This window comes from Palaemon carinicauda, unplaced genomic scaffold (assembly GCF_036898095.1).
Source record: "Palaemon carinicauda isolate YSFRI2023 unplaced genomic scaffold, ASM3689809v2 scaffold316, whole genome shotgun sequence".
Lineage (NCBI taxonomy): Eukaryota > Metazoa > Arthropoda > Malacostraca > Decapoda > Palaemonidae > Palaemon > Palaemon carinicauda.
In genome coordinates, this window is record NW_027170830.1 from 52,501 (window position 1) to 67,500 (window position 15,000).

The 15,000-nt window shown below is 37.1% G+C and overlaps 1 protein-coding gene across 3 annotated transcripts in view; it reads right to left on the reverse strand.

Moving 5' to 3' along the window:
• Window positions 1-15,000, reverse strand: part of LOC137636513 (uncharacterized) — a 22,417-nt gene that overhangs the window by 145 nt on the left and 7,272 nt on the right. The window contains exons 1-3 of one of the 3 annotated variants that reach the window (XR_011043120.1): window positions 3,830-3,960; window positions 1,156-2,039; window positions 1-667 (exon numbers count right to left, since the gene is read on the reverse strand). The exon at window positions 1-667 is cut by the window's left edge and continues 145 nt beyond it. The gene's annotated coding sequence lies outside the window, so the exon portion shown is untranslated. Of the gene's footprint in view, window positions 668-1,151; window positions 2,040-3,829; window positions 3,961-15,000 lie in introns of those variants that run through there. The other 2 variants (XR_011043121.1, XM_068368934.1) reach the window with 2 other exon arrangements.

Here is a 15,000-nt window from a genome sequence, read left to right on the forward strand (position 1 = left end):
GTCCATATTTCTAAAAGCAAAAATTTATGAAACTATAAATTTTTAAAGAAAAATAGCTCAATTACAATAACCTCATATAATGACTGTTATTACAATAAAAACTAATAAGAAACAAAGCTTATAATGATATTAAAATCCTTTATATACATGCACATTTTGAGATGAAACCCCATGCTTTTATAATAGTTGCTTTAATTGCTGGTAAATTAGCCTGATGTTATTATTTCATGTTTAGATTGTAAAGAAACAGTAAATTTCCTAAAAAGATTTTCTTTGAGCAATTTCTAATGATTTTTGCTCAGCTGTGGCTCGCCTCGCTCGCAAAAAGTAAAGAACGTCGCTGTTCCTATGTTCTGGCAAGCGGTACAAATTGAGCTGCGCTCGCCAACTCCTTGGGTCATTATTTCGGGAATATTTTTTTAAGAGTCCTGATCGTTGTTCATCCCCCAAGTGTGTGCAGAAGCTAAAAACATCACTGTTCCTATGTTCAGGCAAGCAATACATATTGAGCTGCGCTCGCCTACTCCTTGGGTCATTATTTCAGGAATATTTTTTAAGAATCCTGATCGTTGTTCATCCTCCAAGTGTGTGCATGTTCTTATGTTCATCCAAGTGCGTCGTCCGTGAGATATGGTGAATGTCGGTCTGTTTTTCATAGGAGCTTATGCTGGAATACAGAATGAAGAAAGATTCAGTTTATAAAATTTTTTGATATTTTTAAAAATTTGTTGTTGAATTCAGGTAGTGTTTAGTTACTTTTAGAATTAAAGCATTATTATTATTACTTGCTAAGCTACAACCCTAGTTGGAATAGCAGGATGCTATAAGTTCAAGGGCTCCAATAGGAAAAAATAGCCAGGTGAGGAAAGGAAATAAGGAAATATATAAACTACAAGAGAAGGTATTAACAATTAGAATAACCTCTTTTAAGAACAGTAACAAAATTTAAAATAGATCTTTCATAAACTATAAAAAGATACTTATAGCCTTTATTTTGAAATAGATAGGCTTTCCATTTAGGTAGTACTTACTTGGAAATAGTTTTGAGATGACTTATATTATATTGATAAAACAATTGTCATCAGAAATTAGCTTTTGACTTAAAAAAACGAGTATTTAGTAAAGAAAAAAAATTTGATGATATATTATACTTACGGAATTGTGCATATCCCAAAACACAAGTTAAAGTTCTTCATTAAAAGTCTTCCGCTTCAATCTTCACTTGTCTACCATAGTCCCAACAGAGTTTGCCAAATCCTGTAGCATTAGTGTTTTCGTTGGCCAGACTTCTACCATACTCCCAACAGAGTGAACCTAATCCAGTAGCATAATCGTTTCTGATTTCTTCGCGTCTGCCATAATCCCAACAGAGTTTACCTAATCCTGTAATATCTGTGTTTTCGTTGGCCAGACTTCTACCATAATCCCAACAAAGTGAACCTAAACCTGTAACGTTAGTGTTTCTGATTTCCCCAGCTCTGCCATAATCCCAACAAAGTGTACCAAATCCTGTAGCATTAGAGTTTTGGTTGTCCAGACCTCTACCATAATCCCAGCAAAGTGAACCTAAACCTGTAACATTAGTGTTTCTGATTTCTACAGCTCTGCCATAATCCCAACAAAGTGAACCTAAACCTGTAGCATTATTGATTCTGATTTCTGCAGCTCTGCCATAATCCCAACAAAATGAACCCCAGCAAATTTTACCCAATCCTGTAATGTTAGGGTTTTGGTTGTCTAAAGCTCTGCCATAATCCCAACAAAATGGACCCCAGCAAAGTTTACCCAATCCTGTAATGTTAGGGTTTTGGTTGTCTAAAGCTCTACCATAATTCCAACAAAGTGAACCTAGTCCTGTAATGTTGACGTTCGGATTTCCCTCAACCCTTGCTATCTCTTCAAAGAAACGTTGTATGGGTGATGACTCTGTCTCGGCCAGTTTTTCAAAGTTCACAGTAGCTGAAGTCACTACCTGTGTCCATATGACACAGAGTAATAGTGAAGCCAGTGGAAGCCACTTCGACATTGTGATGGTTTTTCTGTTGGAACAGAGAGAGGAATTGGAGGGGATGTTTAAATGAAGTACCTCTTAAACATGAATACTTGCAAAATATTAAAGATTGATAGAAAATTATCATGATTTGATGATGTAGGCAAACGGGGATAATAGCAACATTTATACTCGGGAAATTAGCCTCTAAATCTTCATTTACTAATTTATTTATTATTTACATGTCATGACACAGGAAAATGTATGGGGAATGCGTGGACATAGAAAAAAATTCCTGAGGAATTCAGCAGCACATGAAAAATAAATGGGGCATGCGTGGACAAGGGAAAAATGTATGGGACATACATGGACATATGGAAAATGTATGGTTACCCTTTAGATTATCGTCATTTATCTTTATTTATTATTTCCATGTCATGACACAGAAAAAAATGTATGGGGAATACAGGGACATAGAATAAGATGTATGAGAAATTCATTAGCTCATGAAAAATGAATGGGGCATGCATGGACAAGGGAAAAATGTATGGGACATACATGGACACATGGAAAATGTATGGGGCATGCATTGCCACATGAAAAATGTATGGAGTATGCATGGGCAAAGAAAAAATATAAGGGACGTACATGGACACACAAAAATGTTTGGGTCATGTATGGACACGTGCAAGAGGCATGCATGGGTAAAGAAAAATGTATGGGGAACCCATGGACACAGGTAAAACTGTAAATACTGAATTATTTTATGTTATGTACTGATTAATCTCAGATAATTAGCATTAATACAGTGCATTATCTTGTTAAATGACAGGCGATAATGCTTCTTATGTAATTCACTACAAATAAAATGGTTTTAAAGCTATGAAAGTTTAATTTTTATTGGAAATTTTATACTTGGGTTCCATTATTCCTTTATTAACTAGAAGGTACAGTAAATGATGCTTTAATATCTTTCTTCTTTTGATGTGATTAAACATTTAAAAAGGTCTTAAAGTTTTTCTAAAAAGTAAAAAAAGATAAACCAAGCATAAATATGTATTTTGATTTTGTAGATGTAAAAGGGCTCTAAATTTAAAAGCAAGAGTATAGTGAAATCATGGGCAATTGTTATTAGAATATCGTTTGTCCTAAATGGTAGACAAAAGTAGATTTTAGAAATATCTAAATGCAAATGTTGAAGAAGATGAGCACCCAAGAATTCCTAGTAGCACTTCCCACGCTTCTGATTTAATGATATACTTTTTATTATTATTATTATTATTATTATTATTTGCTAAGCTACAACCCTAGTTTTAAAAGAAGGACGATATAAACCCAGGGGCCCCAACAGGAAAAATAGCCCAGTGAGGAAAGGAAACCAGAAAAAATTAAATATTTTAAGAACAGTAACATTAAAATAAGCATTTCCTATATAAACTATGAAAACTTTAACAAAACAAGAGGAAGAAAAATAAGGTAGAATAGTGTGCCCAAGTGTACCCTCAAGCAAGAGAACTCTAACCCAAGACAGTGGAAGACCATGGTACAGAGGCATGGTTTTCCACTGTCTTGGGTTAGAGTTCTCTTGCTTGAGGGTGTACTCGGGCACAGTATTCTATCTTAATTCTCTTCCTCTTGTTTTGTTAAAGTTTTCATATCTCATATAGGAGATATTTATTTTAATGCTGTTGCTCTTCTTAAAATATTTTATTTTTCTTTGTTTCATCTCCTCACTGAGCTATTTTCCCTGTTGGAGCCCCCGGCCTTATAGCATCCTGCTTTTCCAACTAGGGTTGTAGCTTAGCAAACAATAATAATAGTCACTGATTTATATCTTACCACGAGACGACCAAGTTGTTTCCTTCTCCAAGGCTCTGGAGAACTGTGGTGTGGTGGAGGTTCCGGGCCATATTTAAGCTATGGATAGGTTCCTCTATCCACTGGGAACCCAACCAGACCCCCAAAGGTCTAAGCTTATGACTGGCATTTTAATTACTCTCTCTCTCTCTCTCTCTCTCTCTCTCTCTCTCTCTCTCTCCAGTTGTATTCATCGTTTCTTTTATTTATTAATCTTACTTGGTATTAGGTGGATTTTTTTTTAGCATTTTCAAAATTCTTTTGTTTGTCCGACAACTCAAATAATGTTGTTTGTGCTCTTTGGCTAGTGTCTGGAGAGTCCACTAGTGTCTAGAGGGTCCACTAGAGTGTAGAGGGCCCACTAGAGTCTAGAGGATTCACCAGTGGCTAGAGGGTCCGCTAGTGTCTTGAAGATTCACTAGTGTCTAAATGGTTCACTAGTATTTAGAGTATCCACTAGTGTCTAGAGGGCCCACTAGTGTCTAGAAGATTCACTAGTGTCTAAATGGTTCACTAGTATCTAGAGGATCCACTGGTGTCTAGAGGGTTCACTAGTGTTTAGAAATTCCACTAGTGTCTAGAGGATCCACTAGTGTCTAGAGAGGATTCACCAGTGTCTAGAGGGTCCACTAGTGTCCAGAAGATTCACTAGTGTCTAAACGGTCCAGTAGTATCTAGAGGGTTCACTAGTGTCTAGAGGGTCCAATACTGTCTTGTTTAGAGATTCCACTAGTGTCTAAAGGGTCCACTAGTGTCTTGAAGATTCACTAGTGTCTAAATGGTTCACTAGTATTTAGAGGAGTCACTGGTGTCTAGAGGGTCCACTAGTGTCTAGAGATTCCACTAGTGTCTAGAGGATCCACTAGTGTCTAGAGGGTCCACCAGTGTCTAGAGGGTCCACTAGTGTTTAAATGATTCACTAGTGTCTAGAGGATCCACTGGTGTCTAGAGGGTCCACTAGTGTCTAGGGGTTCCACTAGCGTCTAGAGGGTCCCCTAGTATCTAGAGAGTCCACAACTCTCTAGGGGGTCCACCTTGTTCCTCTGATATCCTTCACCATATATCCTATGTGGTATATGAATGGCCTAATCTTAAACTACCAACCAACCTTTGTCTATCAACTTTACCCTTTTTGGAAGGAGGTACTCTGTATTTAAACCATAGATTTTTACCTTTGGGCGTATCTCTAACTTCCTTTCCTTTATATTTTTTGTAGATTTATCTTTTTTGAACCTTTTTAATACAGTAATTCATTGATACAGTTACTGCAACACTTTATAATGTAGTTCATATACAGATACAGCAATCAACTTTTTGCATTAGCCTTAATTTTGACTGTGATCTAGAAAATGCTATGATTTAAGGTTGTGGTGGTCGATGTGGTAACGTTCCTGATTGTTGAACGCCAGATGGGGGTTCGAGTCCTGCGCAAACTCGTTTGTTTCTTTGGTCACTGCAACCTCACTATTATTGTGAGCTAAGGATGGGGGTTATGGGGGAGCCTATAGATCTATCTGCTGAGTCATCAGCAGCCATTGCCTGGCCCTTCCTGGTCCTAGCTTGGGGGGAGAGGAGGCTAGGGCGCTGATCATATGTATATATGGTCAGTCTCTAGAGCATTTTCCTGCTCGATAGGGCAATGTCAGTGTCCCTTTCTCCTGTCATTCATGAGCTGCCTTTAGGATTTAATTTTAGGGATATTTTACAGATAACTTCCGGTGGATATTTTTAGCAAAAATTCGAGGTTAATTCATAGTTTCTTTTACATTAATAATTGAATTTAATTATGTCTATAGAATTGACATTGTTACATAAAGATGTTGCGTAAGTATATGTTAAGAGGGAATACTGGGGCGGTGTCCATGAAAGTTGTTACGCTGATATTAACTCGGCCACATCTTACGAACTAGGCCGTTTTGTATTAATAGCTAAAGGAGTCCAAGCGGCCACCATATTGACATCAACTGGAAGAAATTGTAAATAATTAAACATTGAACTCTAGTCTGCATATTATCAGCCTGTTTACTGAAGAAAAATGAAGAAGGGATTCCTACCAGGTTTGTTGTGGCCTGATTGGTAACGTCTCTGCCTGGCGTTTGCCAAACTGGGGTTCTAGTCCCCCTCAGACTCCTTAGTGCCTTTAGTGTCTGCAACGTTGCCATCCTTGTGAGCTAAGGTTTGGGGGTGGGGCAGTTGGGAGAGCCTATAGGTCTATCTGCTGAGTCATCAGCAGTCATTACCTGGCCCTCCTTGGTCCATGCTTGGGGGGAGAATGGGCTTGGGTGGTGATCATATAATGTGGTCAGTCTCTAGGGCATTCTCCTGCTCGATAGGGCAATGTCACTGTCCCTTTCCTCTGCCATTCATGAGCGACCTTTAAGACCTTTAAAGTTAAGCATTGCATTTAAAAACGACTCTACTCATACATTTGAATTTTGCTGTGATAAGTTACATTACTGTAATGTAATTAAGTAACTTTATGGTGAGGAAATACTGTAATCATCATAAGGTAAGCCTAGATTTTACAAAATTATCTGTATAATGATTTTTCATTCTGGAAACTATCTACTAAAATATTTGTCATCAAAGTTGTAGGATAGTAGACAACATTTGTTAAGTCTATTGTCCTGTAAGCCTCTAAGATCAATACAAGAAATTAAGACTGCATTTCGATAATGTGACTAAGATTGAACTGTTTTGAACTTTGGAACACTTTATAGACTATTTGGATTCCCAAGTCACATCCCGAAATCTCTGACGAGTAGTTTCATAGAGTTTATGAAACGTAGTTCCAAAATATTTTCATTCCAGCTTGTGGTACTTAGCGAAAATTTTAGAGACTTACAATCTGAAGTACCCGTGATCCAGTCATGTCCATGACTTTAGTTTTGATTAGTGAATCTATTGGGAACATCCCTGCCTGGCAATCTGTTTTCATTAGTGAACCTATTGGGAACATCCCTGCCTGGCAATCTGTTTTCATTAGTGAACCTATTGGGAACATCCCTGCCTGGCAATCTGTTTTCATTAGTGAACCTATTGGGAACATCCCTGCCTGGCAATCTGTTTTAATTAGGTAACCTATTGGAAACATCCCTGTCTGGCAATCTGTTTTCATTAGTGAACCTATCGGGAACATCCCTGCCTGTCAATCTGTTTTCATTAGTGAACCTATTGGGACCATCCCTGCCTGGCAATCTGTTTTCATTAGTGAACCTATTGGGACCATCCCTGCCTGTCAATCTGTTTTCATTAGTGAACCTATTGGGAACATCCCTGCCTGGCAATCTGTTTTCATTAGTGAACCTATTGGGAACATCCCTGCCTGGCAATCTGTTTTCATTAGTGAACCTATTGGGAACATCCCTGCCTGGCAATCTGTTTTAATTAGGTAACCTATTGGAAACATCCCTGCCTGGCAATCTGTTTTCATTAGTGAACCTATCGGGAACATCCCTGCCTGTCAATCTGTTTTCATTAGTGAACCTATTGGGACCATCCCTGCCTGGCAATCTGTTTTGATTAGTGAACCTATTGGGACCATCCCTGCCTGGCAATCTGTTTTCATTAGTGAACGTATTGGGACCATCCCTGCCTGGCAATCTGTTTTCATTAGTGAACCTATTGGGACCATCCCTGCCTGGCAATCTGTTTTCATTAGTGAACCTATTGGGACCATCCCTGCGTGTCAATCTGTTTTCATTAGTGAACCTATTGGGACCATCCCTGCCTGGCAATCTGTTTTCATTAGTGAACCTATTGGGACCATCCCTGCCTGGCAATCTGTTTTCATTAGTGAACGTATTGGGACCATCCCTGCCTGGCAATCTGTTTTCATTAGTGAACGTATTGGGACCATCCCTGCCTGGCAATCTGTTTTCATTAGTGAACCTATTGGGACCATCCCTGCCTGTCAATCTGTTTTCATTAGTGAACCTATTGGGACCATCCCTGCCTGTCAATCTGTTTTCATTAGTGAACCTATTGGGACCATCCCTGCCTGGCAATCTGTTTTCATTAGTGAACCTATTGGGAACATCCCTGCCTGGCAATCTGTTGGATGGGGGTTCTAGACTAGCTCGAGCTTCATATTTTCTAGCAGTGTCTGCAACCTTACCATCCTTGTGAACAAGGGATATGGGGTTTGGGGAAGCCTATAAGTCTGCCTGCTGAGTCATCAGCAGCCATTGCCTGACCCTCCCTGGTCCTAGCTTGGGTGGAGAGGGGCTTTAGCCTGATCATATGTCCTGTCTCTTGCCTCTGTCATTCATTAGCGACTTTAAACCCTTAAGCATAACTTTAATTCTTCTTCACTCAAGGAGTTATCTACTTCATTGTAGTTGTTCAGTTGCCACTTTCCTCTTGGTAAGAGTAGAACAGTCTCTTTAGCTATGGTAAGCAGCTCTTCTAGGAGAAGGATACTTCAAAATCAAACCATTGTTCTCTAGTCTTGGGTACTGCCATAGCCTCTGTACCATGGTCTTCCACTTTCTTGGGTTAAAGTTCTGTTGCTTGAGGGTACACTTGGACACACTATTCTATCTTATTTCTCTTCCTCTTGTTTTGTTAAAGTTTTTTATAGTTTATATAGGAAATATATATTTTAATGTTGTTACTGTTCTTAAAATAAATTTTTCTTGTTTCCTTTCCTCACTGGGCTATTTTCACTGTTGTGGCTACAGGGCCCCCTGGGCTTAAAGCATCCTGCTTTTCCAGGGTTGTAACTTAGCAAGTAATAATAATAATGATAATAATAATAATGATAATATTATTATTATTAATAATAATAATGATAATATTAATATTATTAATAATAATAATAATAATAATAATAAAAAAATAATGATAAAAAATAATAATAATAATAATAATAATAATAATAATAATAATAATAATGATAATGATAATGATAATGATGATGATAATGATAAAAACATCATTCAAACAGTGATTTTTTGAAATATTTCTGGAATAGCTTGTAGTTTCACAGCAATAACAAAACCAGCTGCTTTAACTCTTAAAAAGGAATTGGAAAATCAGACAAGTAAAATCATTAATATTTCACAGGTGTTTGTGTTTAATCAATTAAAAAGCTTCGCTTAATTAAAAAGTCTTTCTAAAGTGAATGCATTTCGAAAGAGATTATGCACATGTGTTTGTGCTTTTGAAAAATTAATTACAGGAGTAAATATAAATTAAAGGTTATTTTACTCTTAAATGATTTGTATTCACATAATTGTTTAGATGATAAATTCTAGATAATTTCGGGGGTTTAAATGTTTTATGAATAATTCAAGAAGGTAGTTGCTTTAGTATGGAATACTGGAGAATTATTATCTGCCTTTCAAATTGAAGGAGCGATTAGTTAATGTCAATTAGTGTTATTAATTGCTAAGCTAAAACCCTAGTTGGAAAAGCAGGATATGCTATTAGCCCAGGGGCTCCAACAGGGGAAGTAACCCTGTGAGGAAAGAAAACAAGGGAAAATAAAATATTTTAAGAACAGTAACATTAAAATAAATGTTTCCTATATAAACTATGAAAATTTAACAAAACAAGAGGAAGAGAAATAAGATAGAATAGTGTGCCCGAGTGTACCCGCTAGCAAGAGAACTCTAACCCCAGACAGTGGAAGACCAAGTATTAAACCTGATATGAAGGAAAAGACAAAACAGTATAAGAAGATAAACTTTGGAGGAGCCGTTGTAAAGGCCATGCCTTACATCTGAACCTGAAGCTGAACATCCTATTGTTTACTTAATTTTCAACAGATCAGTTTAGTAATGATATTGTGAGTGTAACCTTGCTGACTTGATTTCTATCGTAAATATTGTGTCATATTTGAGGTTATATACACACGATAGGTTTTCGGAAGTGGACGAAAGTGAATATGATGTATAGAGGATGTTTTCGAGATGAAAGAAACGTAAATATGAACAAAAAATAACGATATGAAAGAATTTCTTTGCTCTCAAACTTTGGAATCTTCTACACAAAACGAATTTGAAAACACAATTGTGTTCGCAATTAGTTTGAAAACACAGTTTCGTTCTCAGTGAATTTGAAATCAGTCGTTTTCAGTGAATTTTATAACAGTATTGTTCACATATCACAATGAATTTGAAAACAGTTTGGTTCAATTGTAGCCATTATACGATCAGTATTTCTTACTGAAGGAAATGCTTTTGCTTCATAGCATTGGTTGGCCTCACCGGACCCCAGCACCTTTCAATGTGGCCTAAATCATAGCCAAAATCCATACCAAGGACCACTTCATAGACAGGTTAGGTATAGAAGCTACCGCCATCCAAGAAAGTGATATTTTTAGAGACGAAACCATCGCCATTTATATAATTCAAGTTGAGTTATAATATAAATGTTCAGTGAAGTGATATATTCAATTCGCTTTTAAGAAAATAAAGAGTTATTTATCTGTTAATTAATAAAACTAATAAATTTTCCCTTGAATTCATGAAAGTGATTTGTTGAATAAATTGAACTAGAATTTAGTGTAATGAAAATAGTTTATGAATTCAAGAATAAAATTAATTAATTTGAGATTCGCGTCTTCGGAGAATCTGGCCTTCAAGAAAGAAGCAAGGTAAGGGCTGGATTCAATAGTAATTATTTATATATTGTTTTGTTTATTCTTTGTATGTACACTGAAATGTAAACAGGGCATCAGCAATTATATAGGCTTATATGTAAGGTATCATGTGTGTATATATATGTACATAGGCAGTATATATATATATATATATATATATATATATATATATATATATATATATATATATATATATATATGCCCCCTGTGGCCGCGGGGGCATATAAAAATTAGAATAGCGCCAACGTTATCCCTGCGTGTCGTAAGAGGCGACTAAAAGGGACGGGACGAGGGGGCTGGGAACCCCCTCTCCTGTAAAAGTATCCTGTGAGACAGCAACAAAGAGATGGAGCTGGGGGGAGAGTGACTGCTCCCCGCACTCTAGTTTTGGGGTGTTTGAATGTGCGTGGATGTAGTACGATAGAGAGTAAAAGATGTGAGATTGGAAGTATGTTTAGAAGTAGAAGGATGGATGTATTGGCCTTGTGTGAGACAAAGATGAAAGGAAAGGGTGAAGTGATGTTTGGTGAAATGTCTGGTAGAGTGTCTGGGATTGAAAGGGGAAGAGCGAGAGAGGGTGTGGCTTTATTGTTGAGTGAATGGATGACAGGTAAAGTAGTGGAATGGAAGGAGATATCATCTAGGTTAATGTGGGTAAGGGTTAGGTTGGGTAGGGAATGTTGGGCGTTTGTCAGTGCGTATGGGCCAGGTAGTGAGAAAAGTGAAGAAGAGCGGAATGAGTTCTGGAGTGAATTAACTAGGTGTGTAGAAGGACTGGGTAGAAGGAATTATGTGGTTGTTATGGGTGACTTAAATGCTAGAGTGGGTGCTGGGGAGGTAGAAGGTGTCATTGGGAAATATGGCGTACCAGGTGAAAATGAGAGTGGTGAGAGACTGGTAGATATGTGTGTTGAACAAGAGATGGTAATAAGTGCTAGCTTTTTTAAAAAGAAAGATAAAAATAAGTATACATGGGTAAGAGTGGCAAATGGAAGAGTAGTAGAAAGGGCATTAATGGATTATGTGTTGATAACAAAAAGAATGTTTGGAAGATTGAAAGACGTGCACGTGTTTAGGGGTATGGCTAACGGTATGTCTGATCATTTTTTGGTGGAAGGAAAATTGGTTGTAGCAAAAGAGTGGGGGAATAGAGTAGGTGGATGTAAAAGAGAGCTAGTGAGGGTTGAAGAGCTAATAAAACCGGGGGTAAAAAGTAAATATCAGGAGAGGTTGAAAATGGCATATGACGAGGTGAGAGTAAGAGAAACTGGTAATTTAGAGGAGGAGTGGAAGTTAGCAAAAGAAAATTTTGTTGGGATTGCAAGTGATGTATGTGGCAAGAAGGTTGTTGGAGGCAGCATGAGGAAGGGCAGTGAATGGTGGAATGAAGGAGTGAAGGTAAAAGTGGAAGAGAAAAAGAGGGCTTTTGAAGAATGGCTGCAGAGTAATAGTATAGAGAAGTATGAAAAATATAGAGAGAAAAAGGTGGAAGTAAAGCGCAAGGTACGTGAGGCAAAGAGGACAGCTGACCTGAGGTGGGGTCAGGGACTGGGTCAGTCATATGAAGAGAATAAGAAGAAGTTTTGGAAAGAAGTGAAGAGAGTAAGGAAGGCCGGCGCAAGAATTGAAGAGACAGTGAAAGATGGAAATGGAAGGTTGTTAAAAGGAGAGGAGGTAAGGAAAAGGTGGGCGGAATATTTTGAAAGTTTGCTGAATGTTGAGGATGATAGGGAGGCAGATATAATTGCGGTTCCAGGTGTTGAGGTGCCAGTGATGGGAGATGAGAATGAGAGAGAGATTACAATAGAGGAAGTGAGGAGAGCACTAGATGAAACGAGAGTAGGAAAAGCATCGGGTATGGATGGTGTGAAAGCTGAGATGTTGAAGGAAGGGGGTGTGACTGTACTTGAATGGTTGGTGAGATTGTTTAATGTGTGTTTTGTGTTGTCAATGGTACCAGTAGATTGGGTCTGTGCATGTATTGTACCACTATATAAGGGTAAGGGAGATGTGCATGAGTGTTGTAATTCAAGAGGTATTAGTTTGTTGAGTGTAGTTGGAAAAGTGTATGGTAGAATACTGATTAATAGGATTAAGGATAAAACAGAGAATGCAATCTTGGAAGTACAGGGTGGTTTTAGAAGAGGTAGGGGTTGTATGAATCAGATTTTTACAGTTAGGCAGATATGCGAGAAATATTTAGCAAAAGGTAAGGAGGTGTATGTTGCGTTTATGGATCTGGAGAAAGCATATGATAGAGTTGATAGGGAAGCAATGTGGAATGTGATGAGGTTATATGGAGTTGGTGGAAGGTTGTTGCAAGCAGTGAAAAGTTTCTACACAGGTAGTAAAGCATGTGTTAGAATAGGAAATGAGGTGAGCGATTGGTTTCCGGTGAGAGTGGGGCTGAGACAGGGATGTGTGATGTCGCCGTGGTTGTTTAACTTGTATGTTGATGGAGTGGTGAGAGAGGTGAATGCTAGAGTGCTTGGACGAGGATTAAAACTGGTAGGCGAGAATGATCATGAATGGGAGGTAAATCAGTTGTTGTTTGCGGATGATACTGTACTGGTAGCAGACACAGAAGAGAAGCTTGACCGACTAGTGACAGAATTTGGAAGGGTGTGTGAGAGAAGGAAGTTGAGAGTTAATGTGGGTAAGAGTAAGGTTATGAGATGTACGAGAAGGGAAGGTGGTGCAAGGTTGAATGTCATGTTGAATGGAGAGTTACTTGAGGAGGTGGATCAGTTTAAGTACTTGGGGTCTGTTGTTGCAGCAAATGGTGGAGTGGAAGCAGATGTACGTCAGAGAGTGAATGAAGGTTGCAAAGTGTTGGGGGCAGTTAAGGGAGTAGTAAAAAATAGAGGATTGGGCATGAATGTAAAGAGAGTTCTATATGAGAAAGTGATTGTACCAACTGTGATGTATGGATCGGAGTTGTGGGGAATGAAAGTGATGGAGAGACAGAAATTGAATGTGTTTGAGATGAAGTGTCTGAGGAGTATGGCTGGTGTATCTCGAGTAGATAGGGTTAGGAACGAAGTGGTGAGGGTGAGAACGGGTGTAAGAAATGAGTTAGCGGCTAGAGTGGATATGAATGTGTTGAGGTGGTTTGGCCATGTTGAGAGAATGGAAAATAGCTGTCTGCTAAAGAAGGTGATGAATGCAAGAGTTGATGGGAGAAGTACAAGAGGAAGGCCAAGGTTTGGGTGGATGGATGGTGTGAAGAAAGCTCTGGGTGATAGGAGGATAGATGTGAGAGAGGCAAGAGAGCGTGCTAGAAATAGGAATGAATGGCGAGCGATTGTGACGCAGTTCCGGTAGGCCCTGCTGCTTCCTCCGGTGCCTTAGATGACCGCGGAGGTAGCAGCAGTAGGGGACTCAGCAGTATGAAGCTTCATCTGTGGTGGAAATGTGGGAGGTTGGGCTGTGGCACCCTAGCAGTACCAGCTGAACTCGGCTGAGTCCCTGGTTAGGCTGGAGGAACGTAGAGAGTAGAGGTCCCCTTTTTGTTTTGTTTCTTGTTGTTGTCGGCTACCCCCCAAAATTGGGGGAAGTGCCTTTGGTATATGATGATGATGATATATATATATATATATATATATATATATATATAAATATATATATATATATATATATATGAATAAATATACATAACTTTTTGAATATTTATATCTTATATGTATATGTTAACATATGTAAATATATATATATATATATATATATATATATATATATATGTATGTATGTATATATACATATATATATACTGTACATATATATAAATATATATATATATATATATATATATATATATATATATATATTTATATATATTCAGTATACATATATGTGTGTATATATATATATATATATATATATATATATATATATATATATATATATATATATAGTGTGTGTGTGTGTGTGTGTGCGTGTGTGTGTGTGTGTGTGTGTGTGCGCGCGCGTGTGTTCTAACTTTGAATATTCAAAAGCAGAAGAAAGAAGCAAGGTGGGTGGCTATTTTATATAGGCCTATTTATTTGTTCTGTTATTCAATACATTTTATTTATCATATATTCAAAAAGAAATATTGTCATCATATGGAAACAAAGCATAACCTTTGATTGTATATATATATATATATATATATATATATATATATATATATATATATATATATATATATTGTAAATTATTTGTTGATGTGGTGAATAAAATTTCTATTATTTAGTACGAGAAAAATAAGCGAATTATTTTTTTTAATAGATTATTATTGTTAAGTGAACTTCTTATTCAGAGAAATTGTTTAATATTAAAATTAGCCATTTCAATTAATTTTTAGCGAAATTGTTGTGCAAATACTTTATCCTAATGTTGATATTTGCTGTTGCACTAAGATATATATATATATATATATATATATATGCTTGCATATATGCACACACATATACAGTATATATATATATATATATATATATATATATATATATATATATATATATATTTATATATATATATATATATATATATGATCTGTAATATA